This window comes from Ictidomys tridecemlineatus, chromosome 7 (genome assembly GCF_052094955.1).
Source record: "Ictidomys tridecemlineatus isolate mIctTri1 chromosome 7, mIctTri1.hap1, whole genome shotgun sequence".
NCBI classification, from domain to species: domain Eukaryota; kingdom Metazoa; phylum Chordata; class Mammalia; order Rodentia; family Sciuridae; genus Ictidomys; species Ictidomys tridecemlineatus.
In genome coordinates this window covers 31,382,423-31,405,621 of record NC_135483.1, presented here as the reverse complement: position 1 = coordinate 31,405,621, position 23,199 = coordinate 31,382,423, and the positions used below count along the sequence as shown (strand labels likewise).

Sequence of the window (23,199 nt, the reverse complement as noted above, 5' to 3'; positions counted from 1 at the left end):
GGTTAATATCTAGAATATAAAATACTCAAAAAACCTTGCCCCAGAATATCAAATAAACCAATAATTACATGGTAGAAACAAATTAAACACATACTTATCAAAAGAAGAAATACAAATATGCAACAAATATATGAAAAAATTCTCAACATCATTGGCAATTAGGGAAATGAAAATGAAAATAATAGAGATTTCATCTCATACCAGTCAGAATGGCAATCAGCAAAAATACAAATAATAATAAATACTGATGAAGATGTGGAGAAAAAGAGACAGTTTTTCACTGTTGGTGAGATTGCAAATTAGAACTACCACTCTGGAAAATCAATTCTTCAAAAGACTAGACATGGAACCACCATATGACTAAGCTCTACCACTCATTAGTATTTATCCTGAAGAATCAAAGTCATCATACTACAGTGATGCATGAATACCCCTATTTGTAGTAGCACAGTTCACAATAGACGAACTGTGGAAGCAATATAGGTGTCCATTAATGGATGAATGGATAAAGAAAATGTGGTAGATATACACAATGAAGTTTTATTTATCCTCAAAGGAAAATGAATTATGTCATATACAGGAAAATGGATAGAATTAGAGACCATTATGTTAAATAAAATAAGTCAAACTCAGAAGATTAAGAGTCCTATGTTTTCTCTTATATGTGAAAGCTAGAGAGAAAAAATAAAAAGAAAGGTGAGGGCAGGTCTTATGGAAATCAAAGGGAGATCAGTAGAGAAAAGGGACCAAGGAGTGGGAGGTGGGGAGGGAAGGGGAAAGAGCTGGAGAGTGATATTGGCCAAATTACATTTATATTGTGTATTGTGTATATGTATGAATATGTAACAACAAATTCCACTAGTATGTGCAATTATATACACCAACAAAAAAAGTGGAAAAAAATTCAGTCAAAAGCAAATGCACCACTCTTTGGATAATAACACATTGAGGACATGTGTCAGGTGCAGTGTGGTTTTATGTGAATAATTTTACTCTATATTACAGATGAGAAAACTAAGGCAGAAGAAGGTGAAGTATTTTGCTCCAGGTCACATAGCTGATAAGATCTGTGATTTCAAACCACATTGTCTAAATGCAAAGCTAAAGCTCTTTATTACATATATTGTGCAGTATATGTACATAAAACAGCAGTTGCACTAATGTCCTACTAATCTTTATGATGGATTTTAGGGATGCTATATTGCTACACACACACACATACCTTTAATATACTGAATACTATCAATTCTGTAATGCAAATTAGGCATGCTGCCTTGGTATGTACTTTGTAAGCCATGAGGCCTTGATTCAAGATATTAGGCAGAATTCCCTGAAAAGCATTTTAGCTTGTATTTAATATGTTTTTGATAATACTGTTGTTTCTTTGTGTCTTTGTGAACCCATATCCATCCATTCACAATGATATTGCTAGGACTTATACTGAAATGGTAAAACAAAACCACAGGGCATAGAGCAGATAGTAAATACTAATACTCTCATGTTAAGTCCAAAGAAGTGCAAGAATTGATTTCTGATGAGGGATGTGTAGATGGCTAAGTGGCATATACCTGTATACTTGGTTTCCTGGGTTCCTCTGGTTTCATTGCTACTAATAATGGAGGATGAAAATTATCACATAGTCAACATCCAATAGCAGAAAGGAATTTTAAGAAAAATTTGTAAAATTAAATATATGAAAAAATCCTGGTTTCAGGACCACTTGAAGACAAAGATTCTTTAGCGCAATCAGAGGGTCATGAAGAAAAATAGATCAAGATATAGACTACCTCACATAGTTGTCAGAAATCAAATTCAGGAAATTGTAAATGAACCTGGATTGTTAAATTATTGGGTTTTGGCTGGTGGTAGAGGTAGTAAAACATAGGTGATTGACATATGCCATCAGGAAAAGAAAAGTGGTATTGTCTTATGTAAGAATACACTAAATGTTGGTTTAAATTGATAATTGGAGAATAATTATACAACAAACATTAAGATGATTGGCAAAATTTGAATATGGACTATATACTACATAATAGTTCTATCAAAATTAATTATTCTGAATTGATGGAATGTCTTCTGAATATATAAGGGAATATTCTTTTTCTAAGATGATATATACTGAATAAATGGCCATAATTCTGGCTCCTACTTTTCAAATGGCTAAGTAGAATAGTAGTGATATTATTATTATTATTATTATTATTATTATTATTATTATTATTACTGGAGAACAGACATGAAGGAAATGTGGCAAAATATTAGCAATTTTAAATTTTAAAAGAAGGATATATGCATGTTTATTTGTTAATAAAATTATAATTTTGATGTGGTCCTAACTCTAAAGGAATCTATACACCATAAATTACTTTGGAGTGATAATTTTTAATAAAGAAAAATGTTAGAATGTGATTTAATTATAAAATTATATATCACAAAGTTGTACAATTTACTAAAGTCCTTAGGGGTTCAGAGATACTTAGCAATAGTTTTAAGCAACCTCAGGGAAACTTTTTAAAAAATCATTTTTAGACATTGATGGACCTTTATTTTATTCATTTATTTATATGTGGTACTCAGAATCGAACCCAGTGCCTCACACATACTAGGCAAGTGCTCTACCACTGAGCCACAAGCCCCTACCTCAGGGAAACTTTATCAGATTATTGGGCTAATAGTTCTATGCTGGTGTCTTTTATTTAAATTAGAGAGTAAAAGGTGATGTGCAGGGGACAACAATACTGGTTTGATGAAGTGGACATAGTAGCAGAGTAACCTTTAAAGATTTGAAATGTATCAAGTAAGTTGAAAAGATAAAGTATCCTAATAAATAAAAATGACAGTAATTATAATAACAATATTTAATATTTACTGATATTTCTAGGAAATGAAAGAGTAATAGGTACAAAAGTATCCAGGTTAGAATAATCAGGTTAATATCCAGGTTAGAGACCCTAGAATAAAATGTTCACTCTTGTGTTTGAGGTTAATTTAAATATATCCATATTGGTTTGTACCTAGTATTGAAGAAAACTTTTCTCAAAAATTTTCTTGAAGTACCTTTCATTTTTGAAAGTCTACCATATTCTCAAGCTATATTACAGGTAGTCTTGTGATGCAGAAAGAAGAGAAAGTAGGGACAAAATGCTTTTCCCGATTTTATCCATCAGGAGTGTGTCCTATCAGGAATTTTAATGGGGAAGAAGAATGAGTTGATAAGATCGATCAGAATGTAGTTAAATTCAATAAATAAAGAGGAACTTTAGAAGATGTAAATGGAAGTAGGAGAAAAATGTTCTAGGTAGAAATAATATTCAAAATTCATACATCATCTCCCAGTTTGCATACAGAAGGCCACCAAGTGCTCTCACCAGCACAGTTCTGTATCTTACATTTCTTATCTTTATGCGTTTCAGGAACAACCAAAAGTTCATTACTATTCTTGTTGGCCAGGAGACCTCTTGTTGGCAAATTGCCTTGGTCTTCCATTCTGACTGTACCATTGTTGTGGGACTTTGTCTTATCTGTTTAAGATGAAAGCCATGGATCTGCAGAGGGAAGGAACAACCCATATTTCAATTGTTACTTGCTGAAATCAGCCAGGCAGTCATCAAACCGCCTTTCTATTACTACATTATTCTATGTCTTCAAGGACTTCTAGAAATCATTTCGAACCCTTTTTGGCAGGTCTTGCTTCCCAAGTCCCTTTATTATTGTCTTTTTTCCAATTTTATTTTCTCTGTTTAATAAACAATTTAAGCCATAAGTTATTTTTCCTACTTCAATCTCAAGCCATCCTTTAAATAGACCTGATGAGGAATACTATGAGTTTCACAGAGTAGTGCTTTCTGTAGCCCCATGATCATCATTACATAATATATAAATAGGGTATAAACAGGGTAAAAGACATCTCAGGTGAATAAATACAATGCTTGAAGAATACAAGTAAAGAATTCTACAAAAATGGAAAGAGATTATTTGACCAAAAAAAAAGTACAGACAAATCAGTGCTTAACTGCATGTTCAAGTCAGGAAAGTAAGAGAAACAATGACAAAACAAAATAAATGAGATAAAGAATAAAGAAAAATGGGAGCTATGTTCTTTACTCTAAATATATTAAACCCAAGAAAATGATATAGGAAAACATTGCCCCTCTATCAGATAGGAGAGAAAAGCTCTTAACTGATGACATACAAAAAGCAGAGACTTTTAATAAGCATTTTCTTCGCCTCTGTCTTCACACAAAAAGGTCATCTTTGATCTAATCACTGGAATAGCCAACACCTGGGCAGAGAGGAAAAAAAGTCACGATAAAAGAAGGAATGACCTACAGATTGCACAAAAAGGAAAAAGAAAAGGTTGTTCAAGTACTGTGGTTGGCAAACTTTAATATCTAAATGGATCTCTTAAATATGGGATATCACTTGTCTTCCTGTTTGGGGACTTTCAGTTCATAGGATACATATACTATCTTTCAATTCAATAATAAATAAGTTTTATATGTGCAGAGCCTGGAAGAAATGAGATATAATTATAATGTGGTCCCAACTCTCAAGGAATCCACACACCATAACTTACTTTGGGGTGAGAACTTTTAATAAAGAAAATGTTAGAATGTGATTTAATTATAAAATTATACATCAAAGATGTACAATTTGCTGAAGTCCTTATGGGTCCTTAGATACTTAGCAATAGTTTTAAGCAAGCTCAGGGAAACTTTATCATGATACTGGGCTGATAGTTCTAGGCTGGTGTCTTTGATTTAAGTTAGAGAGTGAAAAGTGATGTGCAGGTTTGATAAAGTGGGTATAGTAGCTTAACAAGACAAGAAGCAATGTATGAATCAGGAAACTACTCAGAGTGGTAACTAGCTAACCACTGGATCATAGTACAAGGTACTATCCTGGATTTGAGTATTTCTAGGGTAGCTGAAGCTTACAAAACTAAACATGAAGACTCTAGTTGGAGCCTTTATCTTTCAAAGGTTGTATCTTGAGAATACTATCTAGGAATCTACCTGCCCAAACCCAAGGTACCATTAAAAGTTTTAATTTTACTCTCAGTGTATGTAGTTTAATTTAACTTTTTTTTTTAGTGAGCATTATGATAATGTAGTCCTTGACTGCTTTATATACAGGAGGCATGGAATTTGGGAGTAATATTTTATCATTATTATTTGATATTTTCCAGCAGACCTAAAACCCTTGAATTTTTTTCCCTAACCCATGAAAATCTGGGTAAAAAAATTAATAAACATTTTAGCTTGTAAACCCAAATTTGAGTTTTAGGATTTATCACATTTCAGAAAGGAAAAGGATTTTTACAGAGAGAAATTTAGCAAGATTCTTCTTTGAGGGAAAAGTCTTGAGATTTCTGACTGCTGATTACTGATTGCTGATAAGGTAGAAGAAAGAAGGGAAGAAAGTCAAGGAGGAAAATACTGCCTGTAACCTCCTTCATGTAAGACAGATTTTCCTCCGGAAAGGAAACAAATAGGAAAAGGTAGAAGGAGAAGATGGGGTTTACTTTTAGGTACTCATGCTGTGGCAAAGGAGGAGGAAGCCAAGGAGATATTCACTAACATTTCCATATGACCATTGAAAACCCGGTAGTCAAACCACAGGTAAATGTGGAGTGTAGCCAAGCGGATCAGAGACCCTCTCACAAGAGAAGCAGTGAAGATACAGGTTTTAAAGAAGCAGAGGAGGCTTTGGTCTGTGGAATAGATGTTAGGGCCTTAAGTTTTCTTTTTTCTTTTTTTTTTATAAATCTTCTATTAATCTCTTTATTGTGCATGAACCAACAGAGTAAGAAAACTGTGCTATAATCACAGCGCCAAGATAACTTTTGAGGGCAACCATCCTCTTCCTCTTTGGAGTCTACTCCATCTCCTCGAAGACTTTTCTATAGTTTATCTGTTATTTCTTCTGCAGTATTTCTTTGTAAATACATGGTCATTTCTATATGAACAAAACAAAGGCTTTGTCATCATCTACCACAAAATCCCACGTTGACTGTGTGTATTGCCCCACTTTTCCGAACCCTATTCACTGGAAAAGAGGTTGAAATTATTGTCCCTTCTCTTGCTCCTGTTCTTTCATTTCCTGTTGTATGCTCAGCTACACCCCACTCAGACTTCCATTCCTCAGAGCTGCATTAACACTGCTGTTAAGGCTATGGCATGACTACTTCCAGGTAGCCACAATTAATCTTCACTTTTCTTAACCGTTACCACCCCTCGACAAAGCTGATTGCTCCCTTCTTCTTGATGATTTTCTTCTCTTGATTACTCTGAATGTTCTTTCCATTTAAATTTAGATGTAATTTCTGAATTTACTTGATTAAGTTATCCTCTGCTCAGTATCTGAGTATTAGAGCTCTCCAAGACTTGCACCCAGACAAGTTTTCTTGTAAGTTTATTCTCTTCCTTGGGTGATGATCTTTGGATACTACATCGTTAAATGTAAACTCTATATGGAAGGTTTTCAGATTTTTATTTCCAGATCAGTCTTCTTCCTGGAAATTCAAACTCATATTTCTACCCTACTTGAAAGGCTTTTCATGGATCTCTTAACAATCATCTCAAATTGGATATGTCCCCAAAACTAATTTTGATAATTTGTCACCTAAATCTGTTTCTCCAATTGTTCCATCTTAGTCAATTTCATCAACACATACCCAATTGGTTTAAGTATGAAAGGCAGGAATTGGATTTTATATTCCTTTTTCTCTAATCTTTACATATGCAATCCATTATGAATCCTGTCAATGCTGCCTCTAAAATATCTTTTGAATTCATACATTTCTTTCCACTCTAATCCAGATCTTCATCCTCTCTTGCCAGATTATTGATCTTTAGTATAATTTTTCTGGATTTCTTTTAGCTCCTTAGAATCCATTTTGTGAACAGTGGCTGAAGTAATCTTTGAAGATAAAATTTGTTCTATATCATTAACATACTTAAAATTTGCCAGTTGCTTCACAGTTCAGTTAGAACAGAATCTATATTCCTTGCTGTGTCTGTGGAACTTCCTGCTTACCTTCCTATTGAGAAACACAGAGGCACTCATAGTAGCTCTGTGTAGCCATTCCTTTAGCCTGCAGTCCTCTCCCACTAGACTGAACTTTCAGAGTGCTGTGTTCCTCATCTTGCATCATGGTCCCCTCTGCACTCCAGCTATTTCTCAAACATGCCACATTCATTCCCATCACAGGGCTGTTCTCTTGCCTTGAACATTCCTCTCCATGGATCATTGTACAGTCACCACTTCTCATTTAGATACCATCTACTATGGTACCCTTCAAGGAGGGCTCCTCTGACTTCCCAAGTACATATTCCCTTGCATCAGCCTATTGCCTAATTTGGGTTATCTTCATAGCACTTACATTATTGTTGATAACTATTTAATTTATTTGTATATGTAGTTTACAGTCTGTTCACTTTTTGGTTAGCTTACTCTCCCTGCTCATTTTTATGTCCTAATAGACCTTAAGCCCATGAGATCAGGGAATTTGTCAGTCTTAAAAGAGCACCAAAAGTGTACCTGTTATTAATTGGTAGTCTAGAGATATTTGCTGTATAGAAAAATGAGTGATATTTGACTAGATATCTGGATATCTTTTACATAAATACTTAAGCTTACATTAAACTATGTATGTCCCCCTTACCCAGTTTCGCTTTGTTGAAGTTTGATATCCCATGAATGAATGCATGAAAGATATTCTTACTAGTTTTGCAATTGTAGCAAAATGGGGAAGGACAACTGCTATTATGTATGTAAAAAATGTTAGAGTACAAATTATTGCCACAATATATTTTATATATCAAAATAACCCTTTTAAAAATTGGATGATTGAAAAATGAAATTAAGAAAGTTAAATGGAAATAGCTCTGCATTTTTAGTTGAAAGGTGAGCTATAGAAGCCTAGGTTAGTGAAGATTTGATAGTAATGTATGTGAAGAAGAACTGGGATCACACAGTAGATGTCCTTAGAGCTTATCTGCAAAGCTGTGCTATTGAAGCATAGTTTGGATGTCTCCTTCTCCTTCTTCTCCTTCTCCTTCTCCTTCTCCTTCTCCTTCTCCTTCTTCTCCTTCTCCTTCTCCTTCTCCTTCTCCTCTCTGTGGGTGTGAACTCTTATGATTCCTTTAGCCTGCAGTCCTCTCCCCCTACACTGAACTTTCAGAGTACTGTGTTCCTATCTTCAATGATAACAAATATTTACTGCTTTCTTTTAATATTTGTATAGATGTCTATGCCTATTATTTGTCTATCTCTATGCCATAGAATGTGAATGCCTTAAGATGAGGCACTGGATTTTGTTTTGTTCTAATTGCTCTGTTCCATATAATTTCCTCCAAATAGTTGGAAGACACTTGATAAGTTTATATTTGGTGAGTGAATGAATAATTAGCAGATTAGTACAGATTATGTGAATAAATGTAGATTGTTAATGATGAAAGCATATCTCATCATTATAGAAACAACAGTTGAGGGAAGTTTTAATTTAACATATTTGTCTTTAGGTTCATAGAACATAGTAGACTCTATAAATACTAACAAATTATTAAGAAGAAATATTTCTGAAACATGCTACCATCTACTTGTTTTAAAATTGAGGCAATTTTAAGTTTCATTTAAGAGTTTTAATTTTATGAAGAGTATATTTATATAGATAAGTAATTAACAGTCTAGGACCGATTTGACCATTAAGAATATTATTTTCATGTGAAAATGATAATATGAACTACTTAATGTTTATAGTCCTTAAATGGAATGTACAAACAATTGAAATTTCAAAAAATACCTTTATTCTTACTGATTTTTGTAACATTAATTTCCTTATTTAGCACTGTTTTTAATCATTCAATTTATTTGCTATTTATCATTACAGTGTCATTTGTAAAACAATTTTATATATTCATATTATCATATGGATATCAAATAAAAAAAAATCAAATTCCCACTGATGGCATAAAAGTGAGTTTATATGTAAGATGCTTGTAGATTTGAGAGAGAATATTTAAAATTTCCAGTGAACCAGCAAACCAGTAGTAAAAATTTAATTAAAAATTTACATTGACCATAATGAGGACTCAAATTGGCCATAAACACATGGTGTAGGACAGTATTAATTTTCTCTTTTGACTACACAATACAAGGATGAAAGGATGAAATTTTGTTTCACTGTGTAAAATGAGGATTGAAAAATAAAACTATGACCCTGTCATAGGGCATTAACACTCTGAGGATGGGGACTTGACCTTGTCATTATCATTTTCCTAAGCCCTCATAGTGCTTGTATATATAGTAAACACTCATTACAGAGTGCTTGGTTCTGTGGGAATTTGGAATTGGACATAATGTGGCTGTAGAAGAGTTCTCATTCACCACATTATTCCTAGTCTCCTGTCATTTATTTTATAATCCAGAGATGGGATTTTGGTATATCATTTTCATTTTTCAGTAGGTATTTTCTGTAGTTGAAAGCCAGAAATTACTTTTTAAAAAATATTTATTTCTTAGTTGGACATAATATCTTTAATTTTTTTATATTTATTTTTATGTGGTGCTGAGGATCGAACCCAGGGCCTTGCACGTGCTAGGTGAGTGTTCTGTTGATGAGCCACATCCCCAGCCCCCAGAAATTACTTGTTGAAGGAAAAAGCTAGTTAGCTAAAACACTTATTGAATGTTAACTATGTTTTTTAACACAGTAATGCAAAAAAATATATGAGGTTTAGTTTATAGCTCACAACATAAGTCAAGTCCAGTTGAACACATTTTTGTGACTATTTTAACCTGGGAATGATGACCCCTTTTCTTCTGCTTGCATTCTAAGATTGAGGAAGACAGAGGCACTCATAGTAGTCATAGTAGCTCTGTGTAGCCATGCTGTCCTGTTGATTACAGAATTTCACAGACTATCAACATTAGATAAGGACTTTCTGTGATCATGATGGATCAGGAAAAAAACAAAAACACTCTATCCACACTCATACCTGAACTCAAGCAAAGGTGTGAGCATTTTTACAGACTAGAAAATGAAATAATATTTCATATCTACTACTTTTCTTTTTGTTAACTAGTTAAGTTGCAACATCCCCATTCTTCGTGCCATTTAGATAAGAAATTTTAAGATACCCAATCATAGAAATGCTGTATTTCCTTATATCATCCAACACAGAGCAAAGACCTGCTTTCTGAACTTTTCCCCAAATCACCTAACAGACATCCAACTTGAATAAATTATATCTAACACACTCTTTCTGAGATGCCCTACAATTCCCTCATTACTGTGAGGTGGGAAACCCACATTTGTTCAATTACAGGTGTGTTCCAGGTGGTCCTCCACCTGAAAGTCATTCAGCAACATTAAAAAGTTTAAATATTATGAACTATGCTGAATTCAAATGTTGTTTTTGATTTTTTTTTTTTGTGTGTGTATGCCCCAAAAGTAGTCTGAAAGGCAGTGAAAGTTTTGAGTGAAGAAAAAATTAAAGCTTCAAATGAATACATAGCTGTGGTTCATTTGATCAACCAGTATTGCTGGTTCATGGTGTTTTTCCATTTCATTTCTTTTGAATGACTAAGCTATCAACATGATATAATCTATAAGTTGAAGTCCCAAACATTCTTTCCATTGATTTGTAGTCTTTCTGTGAAGGGGTTTGCCATAAATTCAAACATATCAATCTAAGGGCCTAATAAGCCACCACTGAAAGACCTGTTGTAAAGAACATATTAAAAACTGATTTTTCTGAAACAGCTGCTCCTGTACTTCCAAAAGGTAAGATATTTTCAGGCTCTTGTAAGTTTTATAATATATTGTATTTTGAGTAAGTATTGGCTTAATGATCTGTTGCTTCTATTGTAAAATATTGATATTATAATTATTTTTTTTTGTTTTCACCTAGTTGATACAATAATTCCCCTATGTCATACTTGAGAGCTTTAAGTATTTTTTATCATTGGGTATTTATTAGATAATTTTACAAAAACTATTTGCATTAAGATTGTCAACCACAGATGATCCTGTATGTCTAATAAAACAGTTTATTAAAATTTGTATAATTATTAGAAAATATTAAACTGTAAGACAGTTTCTTACTAAATGCTTTTGTAAATGTTTCCTTATTCTCATTTTATTAACCTTACCTTCATCAAGAAGTGTACTTAAAAATAAGATAGGAAATGTTATTTTGTGCTTTACAACACAGTGGTGCACATACAATTTGCATATGAGCTTCCTATACTGCAAATTATGAAATGCAAATGAAGACATTCTAGATAATTTTTCTAGAATTAGGGGAAGAAAGATAACTTTTGCACTTAGAGAATGGCTTAAAATAGTTGTAATTTTATAGTGGAAATATGATGCCTGAGAATCTGTCTGATTGCGCTCATGAAGTATAGAAGGAGATTGGACATAACTTGTTTGGCAAAGCTTAGGACTCTGGAAATAGTTTTCTTAAAACTTGGCAAAGGAGTCTTTAAGTGTAATAATAATTTGGCTGCTTAAAAAGTGATAGAAAGGATGTTTGGATGGTTCATATTTGATAATCATGGTGACCATGATGATGAGTGGAACATAAAAGGTGTGGAATTTAGCGAATGCCCTTTGGGAACTCCGTGTTGTAGGTTATGACAGACCATGCTAAACAATCAAGAAGAATAAAGATTTAAATGGATAGGTATTTAATGAGAAGGACAGTAGGTAGTAAGGGAAGAGTGTAATGAGGCTACTCTGGAGTCATCAGGAGAGATGCCAGAATGGAGGGTAGGCTTGGCCTGAGCCTCAAAGAACAGACAGGATTATAAGAGATGAAGAAAACAGGAAGGGTAACCAGGGCTGTGATCCTCAATGTGTGATGCTCATCATCACCATGAACAAGCACACATACTTTTCCCAAGGTATTTGACTAAGTACTGTGAGAGATATAAATAGGCATATGCACCTGTGCATGAGGAATTTACAAGTATATTTATTGTATGTTTCATGTGTCTGCCTTAGAAGACCTTCTAGGTACAATTGTAGAAAGCACACAGGATTAGAGACCCAAGTGTATTTTATTTATATTTATTTGTATCAATATGAAGAGGTGTGATCTCAATGCTTTCTGTCCTGGTTTTTCTCATATCTAAAATGAAAATGGATCTGGATATGAGAAAACCAGGATAGAAAGGGTTACTTAGATCACATTTCTTCCCTTTGTGTAAATAGAAATATAAATATTTGAATCCAAGAAAAGAACAATCAAGTCAATCAAGTCAGATATATTTATTGAAAGATTAGGTGCTGAGGGCCTTGCATGTTTATAATTGCATAGTTCTTGATTCTAAGCTTATTGGTAGATAATATGCAACTCAAAAGACCGATTGGATTTTAGCTTTAGTAGTGTTGAGTATGTGAAAATTGAGCATTATTTGCAGGAGTTTCTGCACACTAATTTAGCCTTGTTTATAATTTAAGAAATAGCTTAGGGCTGGGGGTATAGCTCAGTTGGTAGAGTGCTTGCCTTACATCCACTAGGCCCTGGGTTCAATACCCAGCACCCCCCCACACACACACACAGAGAAAAAAATAGAAATAAAAAGAAAGAAATACCTACATTGAACATTGAAATAGACAATTTGGAGCTCCTTCTTGATCAACCAGTCCTTGGAATGTGCCTACTACTTGGGATTTTGAAGAAGCTAAATTCAAATATGTTATGTAATTTAAAAATTCCTGTATAATTATTACATTATTGTTCTTGTCAATCTACCCATTCTTCTGTCTTCTTTAAAACTTCTCTAGGGATTGATACAAAGAAGATGTAGCTTCAAATGTGAATCCCATCATACTGGACAACTACAGAATTGCATTAATTGATAAATGCTAAGGAAAAATTCTGTAATTATATGTGATAGGTTATACTGGAAATGTTAACTGGCTTTAACTCATTCTTTAGTCATTATCCTGGGGATGCCTTGACAAGATAAGAATTCCCCAGATGGAAGGGAAGTGATGAGTGACTAAATGACAATCTCTAGGAAGAGAATGAACCACCCCTTCCTCCCCCAGTCAATACCAGGAGTGGAACATTCCCTGTAGGTTTGTTAGTATACCCTATATAGGGCCTCTGTGGTTGGGCCTGGGGAGTCAGCAAGGCCCAAGAGGTGGATGAGCCTAAGGTAGGATCACTGACTGTCCTGATCCCATCACACTATAAGAATGGAACTGAGATCCATGAACCTGAAAGGGTGCAAGTAATTGGAAGCAAACATTTACCTGAGTGGACCAAGAACTTTAGAACAGAAGAAAGAGGAAATTCAAGAAGAGTCTAGGTTGGATAGTTGACACTTAGGACTTTAACTTCCCACTCTTTCCCGTTCTCAGCTGTCACATGGAGGTTGGGACTTAAAAAATAAATTTAGCTATTCAATAGTAATTATACTTGCAGATGCTGATACAATGCTTACTGTATCCCAAACCCTTTTCCAAGCACTTTATGTATATTGACTAATTAAAGTCTCACACAGCCATAGAAGGAAGTTATTATTGTTACCTTTATTTTGTCAGTGATCAAACTGAAAGAGGTTGCCTACTGCTATACAGCTAATAAGTTACCCAAAGAGGATTCAAATCCAGCCAGTCACTGTCAGTTTGTACCAAATCACTTTTCAAAGAGATGTAAAAGAATGAAGAATTTCTGGCATACTGGAGTTTGTGATCTGTGTTTTATATGCATTATGCTTATTTTGGAGGGATTTTGTGAAATGTAATCTTTGAGTTTTGTTTCTGTACATATTCTGGGCAGGTTATTAAGAATGCTGCTTATTATGTTACACAGTGTCCTTTCTGAAAGACCATGGAAGTAATTTCTCTCTATTCTTAGTACAGGAAATATTTGGGCTTCTCCTAAGCAACCACTTTATTTGTATTTTGTAGAAAAACCAACTATTTTATCTCATTTCTCTGTTTTCATTGGCTGCTCCATAGTTTAGAGCCAAATGTCAAGCTCTCTATTGGCAAGTCCCTATAAATTCATGACCTGTGTTGTGGGCACTCACTGCACTGCTCTATCTCAACTTTCTCTTTGCTTTGCTTTTTCACCTATTTTAATTTACTTTATCTGTCAGTAATGTACATATCTTAGTGAAACACCTTAAATTCTTTCTGAGAAAAGCAGGTTGTAAATACATGCAAATATTATTTTTCTTTGCTTCCAAAGTACATCACTCTTAGATCTTCCTTGGTCAGCAAAAGGACCCTGATGATTACCTTACAGCAATAATGTCATTCCTTCATTGGCACATTTTATCCATAGAGGACAGAGAGGATAAGCTGTGAAGGGCAGTCTATGTTTACTATGCTATCCTCTCCATTCCTGAATTAAAGGGCTGTGGAAAATAAATATTAACACATGGGGAAGAGTATCGAGTGGCTAAGTATATAGGGTCTGAAGTGAGAAAGCTCATATCCCACTTCCGCTATCTATTCCAATGTTGTCTTGGGCAACTTAACTTTTCTCTGCCTCAATTTCCTCATCTGTAAAATAAATCAAAAGAAGTAACCCACCTTCATGTAGTTACTATGTATATTAAATAAATTAATATAGCTAAATATTTATCTACTTTAATAGATGTTCAGTAAAATATCCAGGAAGTTGAGTTGGAGGGCTAAGAATTAGAAAGACAGTCTTTTGAACTTTAGCAAACCTATTAGGATATTCTTGATGAGACTCATGAAAGGTCATCAAAAAGTAATTTGTTTGTGGAAGCCAGAGATTGCATTCACCACAATTCAAGTATATCATGTTCTTTTACCTTTCCTAAGATGGAAAATTATTTTGAATTTTCACATATTCTTTTAAGCATTAGAATTATAGAATTAAAAGGAATCTTAAGTTTATAAGCACTGACCAAATTAGTAATCCTGTTAAAACCATCACTAAAAATGGTTGGAGAAGAAAGAGAACCTGTATTATACCTGGAAAACAAATATAAGGAATGCTTTATTTTTCAAGATTTTTTTTCCTCATGCACTAAGGAATCCTTATAAACTCTTTTAAGCTTTTGTTTCCAATTGTAGAGAAATATGAACGTATAATAGTAGTGAACACTCCAAGGAGATAACAACCTTGTAAAGATAGACATATATGTGAATATTGCATGCCAAAATATGCAAACACAGAATCATGTTCATGCACACACATAGACATACATATGCAATTACAGTACTGTGTAATCAGTGCCAACATATAAGTTTTCATAGAGAATAAACAGTTGATTCTGATGGTGAGAATAAAAGATGAAAAGTTGGAAGGAAAGGAGAGGGAGAGGGCAAAGTTTGGGGAAAGAGAAGAGAGATTTTAAAAAAAGAAGAGAGAAAATACACACGGACTGTGTCATTACAGAGATGGCTTGTAATACAGGTCTTGAAAGATGAGAGGCATTTGAAGTTTAGCATGTGGTGGGTGTGGGGGGAGCACCAAGGTGGGGAGGAGACTCTGGGCATGGCACAGCACAGCTGTGGAAAAGAAGCTGAGTCCTGACGACATGCAGACAGCAGAAAACCACTGAACAGTTCTCAGCATTGGCACAAACAATAGAAGGTGGCATTGGAGAGTATGCCCTGAAGGGAAGCCAGTATGCAGGCAGAACAGTTGTTAGAAGGACGGGGGAGGGGACAGCATTTTTGCTGGGGACTGCTTCTTACCTCTGACTTTAGTCTGACAAGCCTACTCTAGTTCCAACTTCTTGTAGGTACTTCAGTTTTATTTCTCTAGATTAGGGAAGATAACAATTTCCTGCTGTTGCTAATATCTGAATTGCATTGTGTGCCCAATTCCCTGGAATAACTTCCCCTTATATTAAGTACTCAGAGTAGTTTCTATTTCCTGGTTAAACTCTACCTGACACTATAGCAATTATACAGAAGAGAAGCATTGAGGGGTTTCAGTAAAAGAAGAGAAAGTGCACATTCAGAGGAAAGAGCTAATTTAGAAACAGAGCTACAGAACTTAGTGGCAGGTGTGTGCAGGCATGGGGCAAGGGAAGAATCATGGACAGTCTGACCCTTCTGGCTGACCTACTTAACAGAGAGATACTATTTAAAGAAACAGGCACTGTAGGAAGAGCAAGAGATTGGAGGAGAAGACCTAAGGTGACCATAGGAAACTTGGTCAGTCATATCTTGTAAACAGATGGATGTAGGAAGCTGGAACTTGAATTTCAAATTTTAAATCTATCAGCATATAGCCGGAGTTTAATGGTGAAGTATTGGACGATCACCAGGAAAGAGAATGAAAAGAGACCAAGGACAAAACTTAATAGGGACACTATGAAAAGGGGTAACTGGACAAAGAGGGAAAACAGAGCAGGAAGGGGTAGTGTCAGCAAAACCAAACTTTCCATAAAGACTGAGTAACAACGCACTAGGTGGTGTTAATTTTCTGGACTACTAAAAGATCACTAATCACTGGCCAGTGGAAGGGTAGATTCCAAAGTTGCTTTGTTTTTATCTTCTGATATATTGGCATACTCATATTTCAGTGAGGGATTGAGGACCTGAGAGATAGGTTCAGTTTTCTGTTTTTTTACCCATCTGATCTGTGAAGAAGATAGGATTTGAACCCTGTTCTCATTTTCAAAGTTTATGCTGCCTTATAATTGGTTATAAATGTGAACAATCTGTTTGTCTATATTTAGGCAGTGGAGATTATTTGGGACAAGGTAAGGCCTGGTCAAATTTACATTTAAGAAGAATAATCTAAGAGTGATAGGAAAATAATCTAAGAGGATTAGAAAAGATATATTCTAGAAAAAGGAAGGACAGTTATGAGACCTCTGGGTAAGGAACAAGGAGAGCCGGGCTGTGTGAGTCACCTTCTCATTGCTGTGCCTGCAACACCTGACAAGAACGACACAGAGGAGGAAAAGTTTGTTTTGGGCTCTTGGTTTCAGCAGTTCAGTCCATGGTCAGTTGACTCCATTGCTCCGGGCCTGAAGTAAGGGAGAACATCATGATGCAAAGGGCCTGGCAGAAGAAAGATGCTCAGCTCATGGCAGCCAGCAAACAGAGACAGGTCGGGAAGGGGAGAGGGAAGGTGGGGAGAGGAAGATGAAGGGAGAGGAACAAAATATAATTCCCAAGGGAATCTACCCAGTAACCTACTTCCTCCTGCCATGTCCTAGCTGCCTACAATTACCATCCAATTATCCATTCAAATTAGCAATCGTTCACTGATTAGGTTACATTTCTCATAATCGAATCTTTTCACCCTCTGTACATTGCTACAAAGGATATCATGTTTCCAATACATGGACTTTGGGGTGGATGTTTTATACTTAAACCATAATACTAGCTTAAGGTATAGATTACCAGATTTAGAAAAACAATGAGAATGAAACCCACGTTACCCAATTAAATATGATTTTCTGAATTTCTGGTATAGATATGTCTCATGCAATATTTGGGACATATTCATATTACAAATATTTTCTTTATATGAAATTCTTATATTTTATCTCACAACCTGAAATACTACAATGCAATTCTTACACTATCTAAAGTCTTTGTGGACTCACAGGTGGAAGGCACAGTCCCCAACATGATAGATCTCATCAGATGTCCATTGCAAGTTCTCAATTGTTTCCCTAGATCTACTGGACTTCTGACCAGCTGGCTACAAACTCAGGGGGTCCTATGACCTCCTAAGTTTGTGATAATTCACTAGAACTCAGGAAAACACTCTATGGATGATCATGGCTTTATTATAAAGAATTTATTGCAGGAGTGGCTAAATGAAGTCAAAATTCAGGAGTGTGTTGAAGGTAGAGCTTCCGAATCCTCACTTGTAATCAGAATCTATCATCCTCCTGGCAAATCAGTGTGATCACCAACCTGGTTGGTCACCTGAGCCTCAGTGACTTGTGTTTCTACTGGAGCTTCATTAATAGTCATGACTGAATCGTTGCCCACATGATTCAATTAAATCTCCAATGTTCATCCTCTCTCCTATAATCAGGGCCTACTTTGAATAGGAAAGACCTTTCTCAGAACAAAGACCCCTTAAATTCATTATTATAGAGCACAAACCAAGTGTGGTCATGTTAATGGAAATGGAGAGACAGATGAGGAAAGAATGAGAGGAGGAAAATCTAATTTGATGCAAGTTTTTAAATCCTAATCAAAATTGACACTAGTTTAAACTGAGGCTGGATTGGAATGTGTGAGAAAATAGAGATTGGGAGATGGAGAGTAGTTTATGACCTAATTTTAGTTGCCTGGAGTTGAAGATACTGCTGGAGTACTTGGTGGAAATGTAGAATAGAGAAGTACAGAAACAGTTATCTGAGGTTTAGAAGAATTTTCAGAATTTTATACCGAGAGTCAATATTCCTTAGCATGAATGTGTTTCTTGTCATTTTCACATGTAGAAATATTGCTGTGAGGGAAAAAGTACAGCAGGGGGAAAAATGCCAAGTATTACAGAAGGGAAAATATAAATCTTATGTAAAAACAATCCCAAAACATCTTACATTTTCAAAAATCTCAAGGTCAAATTAATTTGAAGGGATTGTTATGTAGAAAATCTTGCCAGTTGTTTTTTTACGGTTATATTCATTTACAAACTTTTTAAAAACATTTATTCTCTAATTTATTTCTTTCATTTTCCCTGAACATTTAACATTGTTATATTCATTTACTTTTATTTCTAAATTGAATTTTTACCCAATTTGATCTAAATTTAAAGTAGTCTGGGAATTGTCAAAATATTAGTAAAACAACCTTCTATGGATTTGGGTCAATTTTTAGGCTTGAAATGAGGATGTAGAGCCTATGAATTTTGGTGTTTTTAACATTTTAAAATTAACATATTTTGCCTCAATCAGTATGGCTTTGAAGTTAACCCAATCTTTACTCTTCAAAGTTTACCTTTTTCTGCTGACAGAAAGGTTAACAAAATGGAATTAAAGTCAGTGCTTTTATCTATTCATTTGAAACTTACTCTTTAATTACAAATTGGCTTACAACTAGTAATAGTAAATTAATCAAAGTAATTATAGTTTGCAAATGACTGAATAGAAAATAATTGCTTTGTATCTATGAAATATCATAAAGACTATTATTGGTAAAGCCAATTTATAGCACATATATTGCAAAATATAACATCCCTTTGTCTAGTTTCTTGTGGTAACACTTAAACAGAAATTGTTCTGTGCTTACTGTGTGCCAACATATTCTTCTATGTATACTGGAACATAAAAAATTAAATAATGTATATTCTGAGGAGAAAAAGGATACTTATAAAAACACTAGCATTTATCTTTAATCCTTATAATTTTGGTTGGAAATGACTTCGGTATAATGTCATTAGCAGCATTATCTGCTGCATAATTAACAATACAAATTAAAAAGAGGATCACTGGAGATGTTTTTGAAAAATGCAAACATAGAAATTACCTTACCCCTTTAAACTTCCATTCTTCATCTCTAAATTGATTGATTGAACTAAGAGTTTTGGTTCTGTTTTTGCAGTTCTTATCAGAAAGTGGATTTTATTACCTGAAATTCAAGTTCATTTCGAATGAAGCCTTAACATTGCAAATTGATGATGAGTATGGTTGATTCTTCATCTAGCCTATAGTACACCATTGTTGAGTAAGAACAGGATACCTGGTTTCCAGCCCTTGTTCTGTTGAAATTCATTACCAGCATCCCTCAGTGTTCTCGTCTATGAAATGAGTGGATTTCATTATAGATCTTATGGTATTTTCCAGCTTTAAAATCTATGATTTTCTTTCTTTCTTTCTTTCTTTCTTTCTTTCTTTCTTTCTTTCTTTCTTTCTTTCTTTCTTTCCTTCCTTCCTTCCTTCCTTCCTTCCTTCCTTCCTTCCTTCTTTCTTTCTTTCTTTCTTTTGGCTGTAATAAAAGCTAAATGTAATAAAAATTTGATGTGCAAGATAGCTTAAGAAATATTTTTCTTGCTTTTGAACTCTGTAGTTGGAAGCGAGACTAACATAAAGGGCAGCCTAATCAAAATAACTGTGGCATATGATATACTAGAGAAATTGTGTTATTTAAAATTTAAATGTGAAATATATCACCAAAATGGCTCCAGTTATTTGAGCATGCCTAAAAGCAGTTTGTTCTCAACAAAGGAACTAAACATAATCAATCCACATGATGACACATGAACCCTTTTATGGACGCCCGTTCTTACTATGTAATGCAGACACAAAATTTCAACTGAAGCATTTCTCATATTATGACAAATCATTGCTTGCTGTTACATCAAGGTAAGTTGGCCTTGGCAAAATTGTGCAGTATTGGGTGGAAGAGATTAATGCTGTGTAGAGAAAATTTGGTGAGGTTTTACGCAGCCTATATTTATATACTTGAGATTTTGGATGTTAGTTTGTAAACTGTTCACAGTACCGTTATCATGGTGAAAGTTACAATCACTGAAGGCTTCTTAGATTGGTGAGAATTCTTCCTATTTCTAACTGTCATTTGGAAAGTTATTTTGAAGATTGAAATTTCATAGAGTTAGACTGAAAATGCTTCTGTTGTGTACAGAGCTGTCCTGGCAGTGTGAGGACTGTATGTAGGTCGCAGCAAAACAAACCTGGCATCTCTAAGCGCCCCTGCTGCCTTTGTTTAGGGGGAAGATGTTGATACAATGTGTCTCCTTACTGATGTGCTAACGCTATGCAAATGGGTCACTTTTCTGACTTTTATTTCATTTGGGAATATAGTTCTGTGTAGCTCAGTTCAAAACACAATGTAACTCTTTTACTAGTACTTGGAAATGGAGAGAGTTTCAAGATGTTATTGGAAGTTCATTACAGAGCACCACATATGATTTAATTTAGAAGTTTTATATTCTTGGAGAGTTGAGTTAGGTGCCTTATGTCCAACAATAATTTTAAACTAAAAAAACTGTCACTTGCGGGATGCATATTATCATGCCATTTTGTAAAGGCAGGTAAACTCCATTGCTGAAGTGTACATGAATGGCTTTGAGTATGGGCTCTGGCCACAGAATTCCCATTAGCATTAGCTTGGCACTGCTTCTTGCCTTCACAGACAGTGAAGAACATGCCTTTTCCATCCTTGAGGCAATAAAATAAATTAAAGGGTGCGGCATTAAATGAGTTGAATTTTGAGTAGTATTTTTCATGCCTTCAACATTTTAAAATCAGTTTATCCGTATGAAGCAGCATTTGGAGTTATAAAACAGGGGCTCCTCTGTTTGTGCAGGTTCTCTTGATTTCCTGGAGTCCCGTGTGTCAAACAATCTTTCCTGGTCCTTTTCCCAGTGTGGTCTCTGGGTAGTGTCTATGACGAGAACTCTGTAATTTAGTATAAATCGCAAGTAAATAAGCAGTCTGGAAGGTGAGGCATCTTGAGTTTGTTTCCACTGGGTCTGGTCCAGATTATTACAGTCTCTACCTATCTCCATGACACAGAAGCAAGAGTTTGTGCGCAGATTGTCCCCAGGGCCTCTCCGAATCTTTCCTCTATAGAAGCTGCCCTGCTCCATTATGTTTGTGCTTCCTCTAATTCCGCACTTTCTTTCAGTATTTCCTAAAGAAAAGAGCTCCCCTTTGATCTGAAATGGAAGTTTATTTTTGTTTTCATGAAACAAAGTTTTATCTTTACCATATGTCCTAATTAGAAACTCTTCTTACATTCTTGTAAATAAGAAAGGGATAATTGAGGGTATTTAAACACTAATACCCAGAAATGGTAGGATCCACATTTTATCTAATCCTTGTTAACCAGAGAAAATGTGAAGCTTTACCCACCACCTAGAGAGCAATATCCTGGAGGCTCTGGAGCTTTAGGGAGTCTCCTAGCAAAGCCACTTCCTCTTTTTAGGTATGCAGTGTTTTATTATAAAACATCAAAACACTTACACTTCTCTTATATTGATCTGTCTCTCTACTCACTCCCACAGCGGTTTCCATTGTTGCTAGCTCTCTAATAGCACACTATGGTAATTTAAAACATAATATGTTGACAAATTTTGAACACCAGAACTCTCTCAGGCCCCAGTGACACAAGTTCATTACACAAATGAACCGAAAATATTTATAACTACAATGGGATTTTTATCCCAGTTTTATAGATGAGAAACAGAGACATTGGACTTGCTCAATATCAGACAGCTTGTTAGGGCTGGAACCAAGGTCTAAAGGCAGCAGGGTCCTCCTGCTACTCTAGCTCAGTTGCTAACCAATTAATTACTTCCAAGATGAAACAGCATATTAGGACTTCGGAGATTAATGTTTTAGACATCTATTATTAATTTTAAACGTCATACTCTTATGTGTTTAAGCTTGTGATTTGTTATTACATTTCCATTGCTGATGAAAACTTTCATTTTCTCAATGTCCCATACCTCTATATTTCTGTATTTTTATGTTTTACCATAACCTCTTTGCTCATGCTCACCTGTGTCTCTCAAAACCAGCATGCATCACGTAAAACTAGTCCAGGATAGGAGAACAGACTGAGGGGTGTGTGTGTGTGTGTGTCTGTGTGTGTGTGTGTGTGTGTGTGTGTGTGTCTGTCTGTCTGTCTGTCTGTCTCTCTTGGAGAGAGAGAGGCAGGGGAGAGAGGGAGAGAAGAGAAGAGAACACACATTCATAAAGCATTTTCCTTAGGCCTGGGTGAATGTGCAAACACTGACTCTATGATGCTTTCCAGGTTGTGCTTTTTGCAAAGTTTTCCTGGGCTGCCTGTCAAGAATGTTAGTGTTTCTTGTTTGGTAGAGTGTGAGTACTCTCCATTCTCTGGCCTATTGGGAGTGAACACTGTACCTATTCAGTCCGAGTCCTTGAAGTGGGGGAAGAGTTAGATCTCTATTTCTAACATTTTTCTGCAGTGAGATTTCCATGTTGCTTTTGTGAGTGTGAGAATGAAGAACAAGCTAAAGGCTCTTTGAAGGCGAGAAACATTGAATATGGAAAACATCCTTTGTAGATAAAAAGAAGGGAGGAATGCAGATGGGTCCAGACATCAGGAAAAGAGATTCTTAATCTGCTGATTTGGTGAGTGCACAGATATCTTCAGTTAGTGTGTATCCATCATGTTTACATTTTGTGTTGTGTTTCAAGGACAGTGAGGAAGATTCTGGATAGCATTCCCTTGAGCTACAACTGCCTTTTGGGGTTCTAACAAAATATTGCTGACCAAGG

General features: G+C 35.1%; 1 protein-coding gene across 4 annotated transcripts in view; it reads left to right on the top strand.

The window, feature by feature from the left end:
• The window catches only part of Zfpm2 (zinc finger protein, FOG family member 2), a 425,216-nt gene that overhangs the window by 44,579 nt on the left and 357,438 nt on the right, over positions 1–23,199 (top strand). For 2 of the 4 annotated variants that reach the window (XM_040293758.2, XM_040293757.2), the window contains exon 1: positions 22,811–23,052. The exons of the other annotated variants lie outside the window; for them this stretch is intronic. The gene's annotated coding sequence lies outside the window, so the exon portion shown is untranslated. Of the gene's footprint in view, positions 1–22,810; positions 23,053–23,199 lie in introns of those variants that run through there. 4 annotated transcript variants of the gene reach the window in all.